At 42.7% G+C, this 5,524-nt stretch overlaps 1 non-coding gene across 1 annotated transcript; it reads left to right on the top strand.

Annotated features, from left to right (window-relative positions):
- Nucleotides 1-331: 331 nt before the first annotated feature.
- Nucleotides 332-405, top strand: TRNAN-GUU (transfer RNA asparagine (anticodon GUU)). The gene has a single exon. It is a non-coding gene; the product is annotated as a tRNA-Asn (tRNA).
- Nucleotides 406-5,524: the final 5,119 nt, after the last annotated feature.

Below are 5,524 nucleotides of genomic sequence, written 5' to 3'. Positions count from 1 at the left end.
CTCCCCAGTTGTATCCCCCGACCAAGAGTCTGAAGCTCCAGGACACTGCCCTTGAGGCGGTAGAGGTGGGATCCCTCGCTAAGTCCGAGGGAAAAACCGAACCTGGAGGGTAAACAGATGATGATGATGATGATGATTAACCCTAGCGACTACGGATACCATGTACGGAATGTTTACGTACGCAGAAATATCGTAACATAAGCACTTCATCAAAGAAATCTATTATTGGTTTCCAAACCATCACTTCTCTCGTGTTTCCCTTCCTTCCTCGCTCTGTAGGACGACGTTGAAATACTGGGCATTTTGACTCATCCAATGCGCTATAGCCAAGGCCTCCGTGGCGCAATCGGCTAGCGCGTTCGGCTGTTAACCGAAAGGTTGGTGGTTCGATCCCACCCGGGGGCGGTCTGTATTTTTCGGCATGACGGCTCTTTACGTATGGTATGTGTACGAGGGCTGAAAAGAAAGGAATGACAACATATATATATATATATATTTATATACTAACAATTTTTTGAAGAACCATCATATGTCTAGAGGCCTTCAATGTTATGTCTTGCAACATTTTTCACCCATCGTCAGACTTGTGAAAAGCACAGGATACCAGTGGTAGTACCACTTTGTTGATGTCCGCGACAGAGCGCTCTACCGCTTGAAGTATGCCGCTTTTTGTTTGGAAACGCTTCCCTCGGAGTGGTTCCTTTAGTTTGGGGAACAGATCGAAGTCACAAGCTCGTGTCCGGTAAATAAGGTGGATGCTTCAGGACCTCCAATGTTTCCCAAAATATCTACGTCGTCTAGACTACCATTACTCCCTACCAGTTACTCCTCTTCCTCCTTTTCTTCGTCATCTTCTGCGCTTTTACTTTTCTTGGTCTTTTTTTTAATGTTCCTGGCATTTTCTCTTTTTTTTTGCTAGGGGCTTTACGTCGCACCGACACAGATAGGTCTTATAGCGACGATGAGATAGGAAAGGGCTAGGAGTTGGAAGGAAGCGGCCGTGGCCTTAATTAAGGTACAGCCCCAGCATTTGCCTGGTGTGAAAATGGGAAACCACGGAAAACCATTTTCAGGGCTGCCGATAGTGGGATTCGAACCTACTATCTCCCGGATGCAAGGTCACAGCCGCGCGCCTCTACGCGCACGGCCAACTCGCCCGGTGGCATTTTCTCTCTTGTTATCTTTTTCAGTGAAGTCATCATCATCATCATCATCATCTGTTTACCCTCCAGGTTCGGTTTTTCCCTCGGACTTAGCGAGGGATCCCACCTCTACCGCCTCAGGGGCAGTGTCCTGGAGCTTAAGACTCTTGGTCGGGGGATACAACTGGGGAGTATGACCAGTACCTTGCCTAGGCGGCCTCACCTGCTATGCTGAACAGGGGCCTTGTGGAGGGATGGGAAGATTGGAAGGGATAGGCAAGGAAGAGGGAAGGAAGCGGCCGTGGCCTTAAGTTAGGTACCATCCCGGCATTCGCCTGGAGGAGAAGTGGGAAAACACGGAAAACCACTTCCAGGATGGCTGAGGTGGGAATCGAACCCACCTCTACTCAGTTGACCTCCCGAGACTGAGTGGACCCCGTTGCAGCCCTCGTACCACTTTTCAAATTTCGTGGCAGAGCCGGGAATCGAACCCGGACCTCCGGGGGTGGCAGCTAAGCACGCTAACCACTACACCACAGAGGCGGACTCAGTGAGGTCACCTTTTCAATTTATTCTTGCATGAACATCAATTTTTCTTCTTTCTTTCATTCTTTCCTAATCTGTTTACCTTCCAGGGTTGGTATTTTCCTCAGACTCAAGGGTAGTGTCCTGGAGCGTGATACTTTGGGTCGGGGGTACTACTGGGAAGGAGGACCAGTACCTCACCCAGGTGGCTATGTTGAACAGGGGATGGGAAGATTCTAAGGGATAGACAAGGAAGAGAGGAGGAAGCGGCCCTGGCCTTAAGTTAGGTACCATCCCGGCATTTGCCTGGAAGAGAAGTGGGAAAACACGTAAAAAACCTTAAAAGGATGACTGAGGTAGGAATCGAACCCACCTCTACTCAGTTCACCTTCCGAGGCTGAGTGGACCCCGTTCCAATTTTCAAATTTCGGTGCAGAGCCGGGAATCGAACCCGGGCCTCCGGGGGTGACAGCTAATCACGCTAACCACTACACCAGGGCTGTCCAACGTTCGTTTCTACGCGAGCACATTCACATGATAACTAAGGGTATGCGGGCGCCAGGTACGATTCCACTAATTCGACTACAGTTATCGGTACTACAACGACTATACAATAATAATAATAATAATAATAGTAATAATAATAATAATAATAATAATAATAATAATAATAAATCTAGAATTAAAAATTATATGAAAATATATTTACTCACATAATTAATGTGAAATCTGGCACTGCATGCTCGCTGCAAGTTGAGGAAAGTCTGGTGTGTAACTGGAACAGGCTGCTCTTAACGCGTCATCCAGGTGTGAGTCTGTCAGGCAGGATCGGTATTTGTTTTTTATTATGTTCATAGTCGAAAACGCGATTTCACAAAGATAGGTTGAACCAAAACAAGATTGCATCTTCAGAGCAACACTGCGGGTAATGGGATATTTTTTACCGTCCACCAGAGTCCAGAAATTGCCACATGTTGCGTAGGAGGATTTCAAAGAAAGGTCTGACTGAAGGCTTAAAATTTCCATTTCTAATTCTTCAGAATTATAATTTTTGAATATTTCACACACCCTCCCTCCAAGCTCACAAACGTCAACAGAAGCGAAGGGATTATTGACAAACATGATCACTGGTTCAAGCATTGAAAACTGGCTAAATCTGCTACCAAATTCGGACCCAAGAGTTTCAAGATGTTTAGCAAGAGATGAAAAATCACGCTTGCCGCCATTTACTGTATCTGCCATAGATTTCAAATTTGGAAAATGTGAAAGGGAATTTCTATTTAAATGGACTATCCATACTTTAAGTTTCTTTTCAAATGCATTGACAATACTTATCATACCTGAAATATTATGATATTTTCCTTGTAATTCGAGATTTAACTCATTTAATTTCGAGGTGATGTCCGCCAAGAATGCTAATTCGATTAGCCAAGATATAACATCAAGTTCGTGATAATATTTCCCAGGAGATGATTTCATAAAGTCTCGTATCTCATCCAACAGGCAGCAAAACCGTTCGAGTGTTTTTCTCCTACTAAGCCACCCTACGTCTTCATGAATGATGACGTCACCATACTCCGAATCTGACATACTTAAAATATTTCTGAACAATCTATGACGATCTTATATAATTCACAACATGAGTTATAATTTTCATGACATGATCAAACTTTAAAACCTTTGCGCATAAAGCTTCATGGTGAATAATACAATGATAAGGAAGAAATTTTGGAAATGATTCATCCTTAGCGCAAAGAGAAAGAAATCCATTATTTCTACCAATCATAGACGGTGCCCTATCTGTTGTTATAGCGACAAGCTTTGACAGTGGTAAGTTATTCTCTTTGGTGAATTTAAGGAAAGCATTAAATATGACTTCTCCCCTAGTACGTCTATGAAGTGGCAATAGCTTGACAAATTCTTCCTTTACTGTAAAATGATTAAAAACCATTCTAGCAAATACACACAACTCAGCAGTGTCAGACATATCAGCACTTTCATCAAACTGGAGTGAAAAAAGTTCCCACGATTTCAAATCCTGATGTAATTGAGATTCCATATTATTATAAACCTGTTCAACCCGCCTAGCAATAGCTTGGTGAGACAACTGAAGTCCTTTGATTGAAGATATCAATTCAGATTTGTCTTTGTGAGATTCGAACAGAGATTCAGCGGCATTTAGCATAGCTTCTTTCACTACTTCCCCATCAATGAAAGTTTTTTTCCTTTTAGCTAGGACGTAACAAACTTTGTAAGAAGCTATTGTCACGTTACGCGTTTGCTGAACTGGCTTCTTAAACGCACATTGTTGCAATGCTAATTTAGATTTTAGGTCTTTCACTTTGTTTTCTTAGTTCAGAATTAACAGGAAACTCACTGTCAATTTTTTTGTGATTAGTCAATGTCGCTGTACATTACTTCTTTTAGGAACAGACACGCTAGCATTACACAATACACACACAGACTTTCCTTCGTTTTCAATAAAGCAATACTGGTCCTCCCATTCACTGTTAAAGTTATAATTTCTTTGCCTTTTAGCCATGTTAAGAAGAGTTATGTTTAATGAAATATAACTGATAATAAACTGAATAATTTAAAGTTTAAATAGTAATGAAAAAAGCACACGAAACATGTTGAATGTACAACTTATCACAACACAAGGCACTCAAAACGTATTCCATAAGCACTGCATAAGCTCACAAGTAATACTGAATGTTCGCCTGAAAGCTAGAAACTGGGAACATTCCAATTGCAAGATTTTCATAAATCGTTTGTTCATTATTTAAGGCACAGCTTTGTTGGGATAAAAGTTACTTTGTGGGCAAATTGGGTGTCCCATTGTCGTCCTGGTGAAACTCTGTCATGGTAGGTAGTTTATGGCATTTCAATCAAGTGAATCATAAGAAAGCGGTTCTGTTTGGCAGAATAAATATGCGGCTATATTTGGCTCCGTGAGTAGAGAGGGCCTTATACCTGGCGCTAGCCCCCTCCCGACAGTGAGAAGTTTGTAGAGGATTTCCCTTTGTCGCAACTACTGACATGTTGAATAACTCTCTTTCTGAACCTTTCTTCTATCTCTTCACTAATTGCGAACACGATTCAGTTAGGCCTAGATCACATTTATGGCTTACTCAAAGCTCTTTGTGTATTTGGAGGTATGGATATAACAAATTTCCTGATTTTGAGGACGGTATTTTTAAGAGAAAAGTAAGAATATTTATTGAAATGCAAAAGTATTGTTTTCAAATATTAAGTAAAATTTAATTTGGAAATTAATTGCGAAGGGCGCCAAAAAGGGCACCTCGGGCGCCATGGTGCCCGCGGGCGCCGCGTTGGACAGGGCTGCACTACACCATAGAGGCGGATGCATCATTTTTTCTTCTTGCTAAACTGGTTACACTGCCTGGTGCGTTTGATCCTTCGGAGCAATGCAGTCTCAAAATCAGGGCTACCTCCTACATTTAGGCCTACATCATCCTTAGACGGTGGTGGACCGAACGAGTTGGCTATGCGGTTAGGGTCACGTAGCTGTGAGCATGCATCCGGGAGATAGTGGGTTTGAATCCCACCGTCGGGAGGCCTGAAGATGCTTTCCGTGGTTTTCCATTTTCACGCCAGGCAAATGCCAGGGCTGTACCTTAAGAAAGACCACGGGCGCCATCTTCACGATTCTAGTATTTTCCCATCCTTGCGTCGCCGAAAACCTTTTATGTGTTACTGCGATGTTGAACCACTAGCAAAAAGAAAGAAAATAAGGAAGTTGGTGGTGTTTCATGAGCAGGGACTTCGTTAATTGTTGTTACTGCTTCAGTTGCTTCTGTAGCTATCATTTCGGCTTCAGAGAAGATATTTGGTTC

This window comes from Anabrus simplex, chromosome 5 (genome assembly GCF_040414725.1).
Source record: "Anabrus simplex isolate iqAnaSimp1 chromosome 5, ASM4041472v1, whole genome shotgun sequence".
NCBI lineage: Eukaryota > Metazoa > Arthropoda > Insecta > Orthoptera > Tettigoniidae > Anabrus > Anabrus simplex.
The sequence above is the reverse complement of the archived record's forward strand: the minus strand, read 5'-3'. Positions and strand labels throughout refer to the sequence as shown.